The following is a 13,588-nucleotide window of genomic DNA, read 5'->3' as shown; positions in this document are numbered from 1 at the left end:
AAATCCCTGTGGTAGACTTCATCACAGAGACAGCGACAGCCATTAGGAACAACAAGCTGGCTGAGATGGAGGCAGAAGAATTGCGGATGACAGTCACAGCCGCTTTGGCCAGTGCCAAACTCCCACCCTCGAACCTTACCCCTGAGGAAAGGAGGGCTTTAGCTGCTCTAGAACAGGATGAAACCATCACAATCCTTCCAGCAGACAAAGGCAGATGTACGGTAGTCTTAAACTCAGCTGACTATCAGACCAGGGTTTCCAACCTCCTCAGTGACACCACCACCTATGAAGCACTGAAGAGGGACCCCACCAGTGGCTACAAGAAGAAGGTTATAGACTATTTACAGAAGCTGGAAACACACATTGATTTACTTCATGTTTTGACTACTGCTATGGCCAGCTGCAAAGCTGGCACCAGAGACGTCGCGGTTGACGGTTCTGTGTAGTATGGGGCTAGCCCAACCGAGGGGATGTAATGTATAGGCCTGGTGGGTTCAGGGTCTTTCATCTTACAGCTGCCTGCGTGCAGTGTGGAGGTGCAAGATACTTGAGCGTGTAATGTTAATTTTACCTGTGATCCTTGAATAAATCAGCACTGTTTTGAAGTTACTTGGACTGCCTCGTCTCTCAGAGTTAGCAATGGTAACAGGAACCATATCCTACAGGAACAACAAGCTGGCCGAGACAGAGGCGGAAGAACTGCGAATGAAGGTCATAGCTGTTTTGGCCAGTGCCAAGCTCCCACCCCCGAACCTTACCCCCGAGGAAAGGAGGGCTTTAGCTGCACTAGAGAAGGATGAAACCAACACAATCCTTCCAGCAGACAAAGGCAGGTGTACAGTAGTCCTAAATTCAGTTGACTATCAGACCAGAGTTTTCGACCTCCTCAGTGACACCACCACCTATGAAGCACTGAAGAGGGACCCCACTAGTGGCTAGAAGAAGAAGGTTATAGACTGTTTACAGAAGCTGGAAAAGGAGGGAGTTATTGACCAGTGACTATACTACAGACTATACCCCGGGGAGGACATCCCTTGAATTTATGGCCTACCCAAAATACACAAGGAAGGAGCCCCACTCAGACCCATTGTCAGCAGCATCAACTTCGTGACTTACAACATAGCCAAGCACGTGGCCACCATCCTGGCTCCTTTGGTGGAAGACACACAGCACCACATAATAAACTCCCAGGACTTCGCAAGGAAACAACTGCAGGTGGAGCAGGACAAGACCATGGTCTCATGATGTCCTGGGTCCTGATTTTAACCCATGTGTCATCCACATAGCGGAACCAGTGGCTGGGAGCGGTGCCAGTGAAGGAAGCCAGGGCTATCGGAAACCTACACACACGGACCAATACCTGCTTTTTGACTCACACCATCCACTTCAACACAAACTGGAAGTCATCAAAACTTTAAATCACAGGGCAGAGGAAGTGCCCACAACTGCAGAAGGGGCCAAGAAGGAAAAATCACACATCCAAAAATAGAACACCCCTCACTAAATAGGGGTGGTGGACTAAGACACAACTTGTCTTCCATCTACAATCCTGTTTTGAGATCTCTGCCCAAACATGCCTACCAGGACAATAGGCGTCAGTCGACAGGGGAGGATTCAAAGACAGGTAACGACTCTCACCGATACTGGGCTGCAACGACTCAGTCGTTAAGGGACATTGTTGGCCTTCAAAGGACTGAAACACCACCAAGGGGGATAAATATCTCCAGCTCAACACCAGTCAGTTAGAACTGATGAAGCCTCTTGGATGAGAGGTGAAACATCTTCGACCTAGAAATCTAAGTGCAGTTGATTTCAGTTTACTATGACCTGGATGACTGAGAATCAGCACAGATATGGTATGGTATGGTACAAAAAGTAACGATATACAAAATCATTTTGATATAAATTTACATTGACTGCTAAGGATCAAAATCAAAGTTTGCACCTCAATTACAAGTACAGTATCTGACAGTTTGGTTTCCTTTACAGTGAGCATAACATCACTGGGCCCTTGGAGTGGCTGTAAATTTTTAATCTTATGTGTGTATACTGTATGTAATTGTGTGTGACTTTTTATCAAGCTCAGTCGCAGAACAATGCAGCAATAGGCATCTTGCTGCACGTATGTGAACATATGTCTGTCACACATCTGTTGCTTTTATACTTGTGTGAATGTTAGCATTCTGACTAGGGGGTGCTCAAACCACAAAATACAGAAGAAGAAATCAGGAAATCGAAACGGCAGAGATTTTGAGTTTGGCTCTTCCAGTGTTACAATTTTTGCCCTAGGACTGGAATTATATTATTTTATTAAGTGTAAATATTTTTCAGATGAGATGTTAAGCATTTACTATATTGAGAGTACGTGGTCAGTCGAGCCAAGTATGGGCAATTTAGAAATTTGCTCCTATGTTTTCAGAGGTGCGAGTACCCGCTAGTGGACCAATTAGCAACCAGCTAGGAGTCAGATCAACCAATTTACATGCAGGACACGTAGCTCCACACAAGACGCAGCTGAGATTTGGGAGGTGTGTGCATTGGGTCGTCTGTGACCCATTCAATGCTACCTAGGTTTACCCATAAACCCCTTCAGACAAGTATAAAAGAAGCTTTACCCGGGTACGTGTTCTCTCTGTCAGGTTGCAAAGCAGACCCCTGTGTTGTGAGATGTCTTGGGCAATTTATGCTAAACTCGCCACCAGAATATTTCATTCATCTGTCCCTTCAGTCTGCATATTGTGGCAAAAAACACACAGGATCAAGTCGGTGATGGGGATATGAAAGTGGAGTCTATGTTGAGTTAGGGGCCACTACATTTTTTCTTTTTTATTGTTTGTATGACATTGAGCCCTGGATATTCACACATCATCTTTTGGGTTGATAGAAATCAGACTCAAAATTTAGGAGTGAAGAAATGATATGTCATGATTCTGTCCCGTCGGCTTCTGTTCCCATGCTTTTATTTTGACATTACTTCCTGTTTCAATTTCACTTCAGTTTCAGACTTTTTACTTTAATCAACACTCATTGTTTACACCTGTTTTCACCTCATTATAAGCAGCTTTTCCCCACTGGAAAGCTGCCAGATTGTTCTAACTCCTGTTCATACTTTCCAGCAGTTCACCTGTTCCTGTGATTCCAGCTCTGACCCCGGATTACTGTTTGACCATCGAGTTTTGCCTAGCCCAGTGTTACTGCTTGTGTTTTTCTGTGTATTGACTATCGGACTCCCCTCTCTGACCTCTAGTTTGTGGATCCCTCGGCCATGTAAGTTTGCTGGCTCTGACCCTGGACTGTATTATTGACCTGAGAGTGTGTTTCGAGTTTACGTAGTTTTCTGTGTCATTTTGTTACCAGTGCTCTTATTAAAGAGACAGTGTTTCACTTATCCTCGTCTGGCTCTATAATTGAGTTCACCCCGTGACATAATAAGCATCTTTACGCATCGACCCTGACAGTACGATCTGGCAGCTTTCCGGTGGGGGAAAGCTGCTTATAACGGGATGAAAACAGGTGTAAACTAAAAGTGTTGATTAAAGTAAAAAGTCCGAAACTGAGGTGAAACTGAAACAGGAAGTAATGTCAAAATAAAAGCATGGGAACAGAAGCCGACAGGACAGAATCATGACACATTTCTGGTTTGAAAGTTAACAATAGAGCCCACACATGTGGGCAGGAAATTAACTAGGAAATTATTAAAAGAAAACATGATGTACTTGGGACCTAACAGTTTGCATTCATGTGAATGTTTTCTTGCACACTCAGTAACGAGCATAGTTTGAGTGAAATGCTGTCATGCACTCTCCCCTCTTTGGCCTCTCTGCTCTGTGTAATGCACATGAGGAGTTCAGACCCACCCTCTGTCAAATGGTCAGAACCCCAACACAGAGATAGACACTGACGAGAAGCTATGCACCATAAACACCAAAATCATGTTTTCTGATCCACTAATCTCACTAACTGTTTTTTTTTCAACATCTGCTAAAATGTTCCGGGTCCTTACAAATTTAAAAGCAGTATCCCAAGGAACTTGGAGTCACTGAGACACTGGTGCACCCAAAATATTCTTCACTTGCACACTGTAAAAATGCAAGCCAAACTGTAGAGCTCTGCTCTCTTTCCTCTTGGACAGGAAAGGGTTACTCTTTGTGTTTCCTGTTCAATCTCTAGAGCTTTGCCTATGTTCAGACTGTTTTCTTGATGCTAAACATTCCCAGGCTCCTATAACCTTCTAGCTTGCCTCTGCTGTCCAAAAGCCCTCCCAGGTGAAAGTTGGAGGATGCCCTGTTTTTGAGGATACCACCTCTGCAATATTTTTATTCTCACAGGAGTGAGGAGAGATGGGGACTTGAGGGACAGGGAGCCATGTGATGGGAAAGCATTCTTTTTTGCATTCCAATTAGTTGGTGTAACCTGGGAAAGTATGTTTTCCCAACAATAGTTTGTTTGAAGGCTGAATTCAAGCTGAAGGTTTGATTCTGAAAATGCAGAGCATGTTATATAGACACATTGATGTGTATTGTGATGCCATAAATAAATATAAGCCAACTGTCATTTCTTGATATTAAAGTTAACTTGTTTGCTTCCCTTTCAGATGTCACTTTTTTTTCTTTCCGTTCACTTCATTCCTGAAACACCTGATTGATGGCCAAGTTCTATCTTATCTGAGTCTGTGAAGTCTTCACATCATTCATAAAACAAACTAGATCCAGATTAAGCTAGCATGCCTGCTTGGGGCAGAGCCGGAGCAGAGCCAGGTCAAGCCAGACTATATTTAGCCCAGCGATGCTCACACTAATTGCCCTCCGAGGTCTAACCATTTCCAGACTCTGCAGCTTACAAATGACTGAAGGGGAGGCCAAACCCCCACTAACCTCATGTTAGAGATGCTAGGTGTCGGAGCACTCCACAGACGAGACAAATTAGTGCAGTGTCCATCCTCCTCATATGCTCATAAATGTTCTATAAGCAGATTGAATAGTTAATTGCAGAGTCCAGTATTGCTGTCTACTTAAGTATATTGAATGTTTGTTTTCTTGTATCTTTTACAAATGGCATTGCAAAGCAGTTTTCAGTTCTTCCCTGCTACAGTATTAAAGCTTGCTTGAGCAATTCTTTGTGAATGGAAAACATTTAGTTTGTAGTACTTTGTTTGACCATCCCCACTGTACGAGTTTATGTTGTGTTATGCTGTTTCTTGTGTGGTTCCTGTTGCCAAGCTTTGCACCATTTAAATGGTGGGCAGATGATGACTTGGATCAGGGAATATTGGGAAGAACAGGTTAGGTTGGCTTTCCACCTGGTAATCTGCCCCACACTTCCTTCCTGGTCTAGTTCTCAAAGGCATGCCGCAAAGCCTGGTACTAAGAAGGAATACATTTGCAGTAAATGGAAGACCTTGATCAGAGAGTTTTCTGGGATGACAGTGTCCCTATCTACAGCTGGCACGAGGCTCATTGGATGAACTTGAAAATGACACAGATCACAGTCACCGGCACTGTGAGGAGTAAGAGGCAGGGAGGGTCTAATGAGATGTACTGTTTAGTGGCATCATGGAAATTGTTTATTGACCCTTAATAGAGACTAAACATCAGGATATCCTGGGCTCCGCAAACACAGAGACAGTCTTGGGCTCTCTAAATTGATACTGTTATAATGTATGTGTAAAATCTGAGTGCAGTATTATGCATTCACAAATTTGGAAATAATGACAATGCTATAAAAGAGATTAAGTGGTGATGATAATAATAGACTTGCTAGTATTATCTAGCTGTGTTTGACTTTTTGCTACTTTGGAGGCAGTTCACTCAGTCTGTTCGGTGTTATTTATTGTCTTATCTACAGGAAGTAAATTGGTGTTTTTTTTTTTTTTAATGTTATTTAACCTCTAGAGTCCTGAGCTTTGGAAACCCAAGCTGTGCGGTCCTCATATGAGGACGCAGGGACTCTAGAGGTTATAAATGGTTAATGTGATATTTCTTAAATTAATCTGACTCGGACTAGTGATACCACTATTATTAGCCTTGGTGGTATGAGGATAACTCATCATATTCAAGTTGTGTGGTTGATTAGACTGTAATAAGACGAGAAATCCGAGCTTGCCTTCTCAATTACCTCTAGGCCTGCCGCTTGCAAGCTGTAGGCTGTTGAGTCACATGGTGAGCTCAGCGGCAGAAGGGGAGGGAGAGAGAATAAGTGAACTGTGCTTAAAGGCATTTTTAAACCTTGAAATTGATTCTTCTGCACTCTCTATTCTAATCACAAGCTAATACACATCTCATGTTTTCTTCTGTTATAAACAGAGGCTCTGATTTCCCCACTCTACTGTCTACTGCTTCCGGAAATTAGCACCCATGATGAGTCGGCGCTCTCAGCAATCAATTTGCTACACCAGGTCCCTGTGACAACTGAGCCCCAGTCACACAACTCTCAATTTGCCTCTCCTGCCAATTTTTATTCAGCTAATTAAATAAATGACTTTGTCTTGAGAGTCAGCTGAAAGAAATGTCAAAATATTGATGTTAAATAGTAACAGGATTTCACGGTATTTACAGCATCATAGGAAGTGGAGGATTAGTTTAATATTTATTTGAGGTCTGCCTGTTTGTGGCGTTGCAGTATCAGTTAAGTTATCCATTCTCTATATGGGTTATCCGTGGGCTATCCATGACAGCAATTTTGGTTTAGTGTAGACTGCAATAGTCAAACAACTTAGTAGTGCTGATACAAGAGTGACAGAACCAGTACTTTTATTCACTGCTATAATATCTATGTGGATTGTAAAGCAGTTTTAAAATGCTGTTGATTATCCAGTTGCTCCTCAGTGAAGTGCTTCTTTTGAATAAGTGCTGAACTGCAAAGGTTTTTTTTTTTTTGTCTTCCTCCACTCACCTTGCCTCTGACTTGTCTTTGGTATCTAAAGTGTGGCGGAATGCTGCCTGCTGTTTCTGATGCAGTAGCTCCCACAGACTTCACCTCTGGCCTGCCTCCTGCTCTTGTCCAACCATATCTAAAGGCAAAAGTGTTTATACCTGTTCCAATAATCCACACTTAAAGGTGGGCTAAGTTTGTGATGTCACAGCCTCATCCTGGCTCCTCCCACCACGTCCCCAATCTCTCTCCAGGAGTGCTGTGTCTTTTGGGTGCCTTCTGATGCAGTAAACCTTACCAATGTTAACAAAATCACGAATTGTCATGTTTCCCTCCAGCACCCTGCCTTTGAGTGTGGCCATTTGAAACCAGCATAAACACCTTCAACATGATCAGACAAAACGTTGTATAAACTAGTTATGTTGGAGTTGAAGCTCCACCTTGCTTAACGGTAGAGATGAGCGCTATTATTAATGATATCCTTTTATATTGTTGCATCACAGCATTTCAGACAGGCAAGACGCATTTCTGTCTTACACTCCTTGCCTCCAGTTTGCCCTGTTCAGTAATAACTATATTTTGATTAAATCTTCATATTTATTTACAGTTTCATTGAATTTGACTAAAGAAAATTTAGGTTCTGGGCAGCACAGAAGGACAGCAGCACCACTGAATCTCTCTTGTTTTTCAAACTACAGATCAGACAGGTAGAAGAGATCTGAGAGCTGCAGTGTTTGAACTGATGGCTGCATCTGTGTAAGTAAAATATTTTTTAAAATAACAGTTTTTTTCTTTATTTTCAAACTCTTTTCAAAGGCATTCACACTATTTCATCGGTTTTATACATAAAAAGCTGAACGGCCAAACAAATATGTGCAAGGCAACCTTTCTGGCAGATTCTTTTGGAAATGTTTTATAGTTTTTCATCATAACTGTTGAAACAGATAAGATTGTCACCATGATAACCATTCATAGTTGGAAGGTCCTCTTGTCTGATAGTAACTGAAACTACTCTGCAGTGTTATTGGTGTCTGATAACCCTTTCAAACTCTCAGCACCATCACTGAAACCCAGACTGTATCTCACCGGCACCCCTTACCCCTCAAGCTTATCAAAACTTGCTGCCCTGATCTGTGAAGGGACCTCGCATGGTTTTATCAGCAAGGTCTAGCAGGGACATACCTGCCAAGTGCTGTGGTGATAGAGGAAAAAACATGGCATTGGATCTTAGACCTTCTAAGCTGTGACAAGTGTAAATGCTGGATGTTTCTGTGTCTGAAAAACTTTCTGTAATTGAATTTCTAAAATTTGTAGTATTAAAATATTGCTCTAGCCAAGAAAAACTGTTAAGAATATTTGCCCGCATGTTGTTGCAATCCAACTTTGGTAGAAAACAGCAGTTTACCCCTTAAGTACATTCTGAGAAGATGAACAACACTGACAAACCAGAAGGAAAATCTAATTGTTAGACCATGAAAGAGGTACAGTTCTCTTATGAAAAGCCACAGGAAAGTTGTGAAATTTGTAATGTTATCCCTTTAAGTTTTCTTTTTGCCTGAAAACATTAATAACAAAACTCGATTAAAAACTGAAAAAAATTCAGTCACTAGTGGCTCCAAAACTGTGGGGCCAAAATTAACAATGTTGTATTCTACAGATTAGTGGAATTTGTGTGATTTTTGAAATACAATAAACCTCACTGTCTCCATCATCAGGCCAAAGTGAGATCTAAGAAAAAGAATTGTTTTACTTCTACCTAATTGAAATACTATTTTAGACAGTGAAGGCACCCTTATGATAATGAGTCCATAGGCACTGATGATAAACTTGGTCTGAACTGCAACTGCTGAATCTGATGCAGTATAAATGGAGCCATACATTAAACTTTGGACAGTATGTCCCACATTGGCCTCAAAATGTTGGCAGCAGGTTGCATTTTAAAACTGGACACTGCCTGAGCCCAGTAACAGGACCATTAGGGTGGAAAGGGTTAAAGCTTTGTACAGCTAGAGTCTTGGAAAAAGTGAGTGACAAGAAAACCCCCCCCCCTGCACGTTTTAGATTCCACTTGATCTAAGGAATAAATCATATTTACATATAATTATGTTTCTGTCTTGCTTTGGTCATGACATTTGACTGCAAAGGAGTAAAGTTGTTGAATTTCCCTCTTTGATGACTGGAACCCTGGTGATAATGATATCATACTACAAAATGCAGTCATGGAACAGGAAAAGACACACTACTTTTTTTGTGTGTGTTCCTATTGGCACATGGGCAAGTCTGTGGTGTGTCTGGCAGGCTGCAGGGTCTCTGGTTTGCCCCGATAGCACTTCCTTTGAGGCCCCAACATGCTGTGGATTATGACACTGGCCTCAACCACAGTCTGTTCTCAAGCCAGCATGGAGCAATCTAGCATTTTGTCTTACACAAGCTGGGCAGGGTAAAAATACACCCATGGTTGATTGGTTCATCAGATTTGTATCGAGGGTTTGATCACTAATAGCACTGGTCCTTCCTGCTCTGGCTCTTTGCTTGCACACGGTGCCTGGATCTACCCCAGGAGAACAGACTCACCCTTCTTGTCTTCCTTGTCCTCCTCCCTTGATCTGCCTCAAACTGGCTCCTCTCCCCCACAGTTCCTCTCCGTTCTTTTCTGTCTCTCCTCCTTGAACCAACTTTCTTCTTTGCCTTTTCCCCTCCTAGCTCTTCGTCAGATCCACAGGGCAATGTTTTTATTACTTTTCTATGAATCCTATGAGGAGAACCTTGAAGATCTCACTGGGATCAATTTAAAAGGGAAACACTTGGCCCTCTTGGCTGATTGGATCTGCTTGTCGGGAACTTTGAGGCTTTTGGTCTCAGCCACCCCTCTCACCGCCCCCACCGGTATTCGGAGTCTTTGACGGAGCTTGGCTCTTAAATAAATAAATAAATAAATAAATAGTTCCACTTTCTGAGAAATGTGAGCCCCATCCCATTTTCCCTGCACCTGTGACAGAGGAAAAGCTTTTGTAAACTTACCGAGTAGTACTTAACAATCAAGGGTATGCTTAACTCTTGGAAGGTATGAGAGTGTTCTGTCTCTTCAGGTGGGGGTACACTGAAGACGACTTCTGGTCCTTGGACAGCTCACTTAAACAACTGGTGAGAAGTTGCTTGGTGCTGTGATGCATAATTCAGAGTGTGAGAAAACTTTCTCTTTTTCAAAATGGAGAAAGGTATGAGGTGGTGCCCACAAGTGTTTTCATGCTGAGCTGCATTGAGATTAATCCGTTCTTTGTATGACTTAAATGGTAAATGGACTGTATTTATATAGCGCATTTTTCCACAGTGTGTTAAAGGAACAGTAACCCTTAGACTTTCTATTATTGCATTTGCAATAATTTGTTTTATACTTTTTGCGAGCTTTTGAGTCTGCCTCGGGGGACCGTTTGTGTCGCAGCTCCACTGTTTATTCTCGTAACCTGCTGCTTGCCCTCAACCGTGTCCTACTCCCTTATGGTGAGCAGCCAGAGATTCCCACGGAGATATGACGAAAAAGGCGAGGCTGTAGAGCTGGCATAAAGCACCGGGAGAGGAAATGGAGGTATGAGCCACGTTTACCATCTGTCCCAACAAGATGGATGAGTTAACTGCGCTAACTGAACTGCAACAGGTGTAAGGGAATAGCAGCCTTCTGTGTTTCACCGACACTCCTGATTCTGTGTTCTGTGGTGATGATTTTACACTAATCCCTCGGCCGACACTACTGCTGCGTGCAGGCACGTGCAAAGCAAGTGTTTCGGTGGCCGACACAACACCCACAGGCTCTAATCCTCATCTCGGGGGACCTTAACCATGTCACACAAAGGACAATAAAAACTCTGGACCTACTGTATGCTAATGCCAGGAATGCATACGCTTCCACCCCTCCCCCTCTGACCACAGACTGCTCTGTGGGATTGATTGTGGGAGCGATATCCTGTTCCTGATTTCTCTGAAATGCTTGTACTGCCTTGTTTTTGGGTATTCTTGACTTGTTTTTCAGAGATCCTTGCGGTGTCTGCTGTTCTTATGGTGTCTATTGTTTAGTCTCTGCTGCTGTTGATATGCAGGGTTTTTCCCCCATTGTGGAATAAATTGTGGGAGTAATATTCTTGTTCTTGATTTCTCTCAAGTGCTATGTTTTGTCTTGTTTTTGGGTACCTTTGATTTGCTTCTCGGAGGTCCCTATGGTGTTTTGTTGTTTGCTCTCTAATGCTGCTGGAACACTGGAATTTCCCCATTGTGGGATCAACAATAAAGTCTTGCCCTTACCCCACCCCTAAAATTGTGCTTACTGAAGAATGAAATTTAATGACTTTTTTTTTTACAGCTTTATAGCACTATATTGATACTACTTACTGATTCTTGATAGTTGTCCAAGACAAAACAGAAAATAAACACATTATCATAAATGTGACATTTACTGCTTAGCTTGTCTAATCCACAAACATTTGCCTCATTTCAAGATGCATGGCTAAACTGTATTGATAATATGCCTATCTGCTGTTGGTTACATTGATTCCATATTGGCAGACTACTGACTCAGTTTTTAGCACCACAGCAATCCCTGACCTCATGTTTCCTATGAGAATTGCCCCACTTACAGTGCCTTGCGAAAGTATTCAGCCCCCTTGAATTTTGCGACCTTTTGCCACATTTCAGGCTTCAAACATAAAGATATAAAACTGTAATTTTTTGTGAAGAATCAACAACAAGTGGGACACAATCATGAAGTGGAACGAAATTTATTGGATATTTCAAACTTTTTTAACAAATAAAAAACTGAAAAATTGGGCATGCAAAATTATTCAGCCCCCTTAAGTTAATACTTGGTAGCGCCACCTTTTGCTGCGATTACAGCTGTAAGTCACTTGGGGTATGTCTCTATCAGTTTTGCACATCGAGAGACTGAAATTTTTGCCCATGCCTCCTTGCAAAACAGCTCGAGCTCAGTGAGGTTGGATGGAGAGCATTTGTGAACAGCAGTTTTCAGTTCTTTCCACAGATTCTCGAGTGGATTCAGGTCTGGACTTTGACTTGGCCATTCTAACACCTGGATATGTTTATTTGTGAACCATTCCATTGTAGATTTTGCTTTATGTTTTGGATCATTGTCTTGTTGGAAGACAAATCTCCATCCCAGTCTCAGGTCTTTTGCAGACTCCATCAGGTTTCCTTCCAGAATGGTCCTGTATTTGGCTCCATCCATCTTCCCATCAATTTTAACCATCTTCCCTGTCCCTGCTGAAGAAAAGCAGGCCCAAACCAGGATGCTGCCACCACCATGTTTGACAATGGGGATGGTGTGTTCAGGGTGATGAGCTGTGTTGCTTTTACGCCAAACATAACGTTTTGCATTGTTGCCAAAAAGTTCGATTTTGGTTTCATCTGACCAGAGCACCTTCTTCCACATGTTTGGTGCGTCTCCCAGGTGGCTTGTGGCAAACTTTAAACAACACTTTTTATGGATATCTTTAAGAAATGGCTTTCTTCTTGCCACTCTTCCATAAAGGCCAGATTTGTGCAGTATACGACTGATTGTTGTCCTATGGACAGAGTCTCCCACCTCAGCTGTAGATCTCTGCAGTTCATCCAGAGTGATCATGGGCCTCTTGGCTGCATCTCTGATCAGTCTTCTCCTTGTATGAGCTGAAAGTTTAGAGGGACGGCCAGGTCTTGGTAGATTTGCAGTGGTCTGATACTCCTTCCATTTCAATATTATCACTTGCACAGTGCTCCTTGAGATGTTTAAAGCTTGGGAAATCTTTTTGTATCCAAATCCGGCTTTAAACTTCTCCACAACAGTATCTCGGACCTGCCTGGTGTGTTCCTTGTTCTTCATGATGCTCTCTGCGCTTTAAACAGACCTCTGAGACTATCACAGTGCAGGTGCATTTATACGGAGACTTGATTACACACAGGTGGATTCTATTTATCATCATTAGTCATTTAGGTCAACATTGGATGGGGCTGAATAATTTTGCACGGCCAATTTTTCAGTTTTTTATTTGTTAAAAACGTTTGAAATATCCAATAAATTTCGTTCCACTTCATGATTGTGTCCCACTTGTTGTTGATTCTTCACAAAAAATTACAGTTTTATATCTTTATGTTTGAAGCCTGAAATGTGGCAAAAGGTCGCAAAGTTCAAGGGGGCTGAATACTTTCGCAAGGCACTGTAACTCCATGTAGTGTGCTGTACAGCTTTTAAATTTAGGGGGAAAAAAGGCCACTGGTATCACTTCAGTTGTGAATGAAGGTTTGACTGCAAGCTACCTCTAGATATACTGAAAAGCTTTCAATTTCACAGATTTATTTCATGCTTGACAACGGGTATTTTCAAACAGTCTACAGAATAGATACATATTTCTAAAAAAAAGTCGCCACTACCACACGATAGAAGGATGGCAATATTTAAATGTACCATAATGCTTAATAACGGCATAGAAAGATTTGTCATCAAAAACCATGAAATAAGCAAATCAGGCAAATTTGCTCAGATCAAGGGTTGTAAAAATGAGTATACCCCTAATTATAGAAAAACAATATTCTTATACTTTATATTTATCCATCCATCCATCCATCCATTTTCCTCCACTTATCCGGGACCGGGTCGCGGTGGCAGCAGTCTAAGCAAAGATGCCCAGACTTCCCTCTCTGCAGATACTTCCTCCAGCTCCTCCGGGGGAATGCC

At 42.2% G+C, this 13,588-nt stretch overlaps 1 protein-coding gene across 6 annotated transcripts in view; it reads left to right on the top strand.

The window, feature by feature from the left end:
• The window catches only part of znf438 (zinc finger protein 438), a 117,056-nt gene that overhangs the window by 36,207 nt on the left and 67,261 nt on the right, over nucleotides 1-13,588 (top strand). For 3 of the 6 annotated variants that reach the window (XM_020624738.1, XM_020624740.1, XM_020624739.1), the window contains exon 2: nucleotides 7,569-7,626. The exons of the other annotated variants lie outside the window; for them this stretch is intronic. The gene's annotated coding sequence lies outside the window, so the exon portion shown is untranslated. The remainder of the gene's footprint in view (nucleotides 1-7,568; nucleotides 7,627-13,588) is intronic. 6 annotated transcript variants of the gene reach the window in all.

The sequence above is a fragment of the Monopterus albus genome, unplaced genomic scaffold (genome assembly GCF_001952655.1).
Source record: "Monopterus albus unplaced genomic scaffold, M_albus_1.0 scaffold336.1, whole genome shotgun sequence".
Taxonomy (NCBI): Eukaryota; Metazoa; Chordata; class Actinopteri; order Synbranchiformes; family Synbranchidae; genus Monopterus; species Monopterus albus.
The sequence above is the reverse complement of the archived record's forward strand: the minus strand, read 5'-3'. Positions and strand labels throughout refer to the sequence as shown.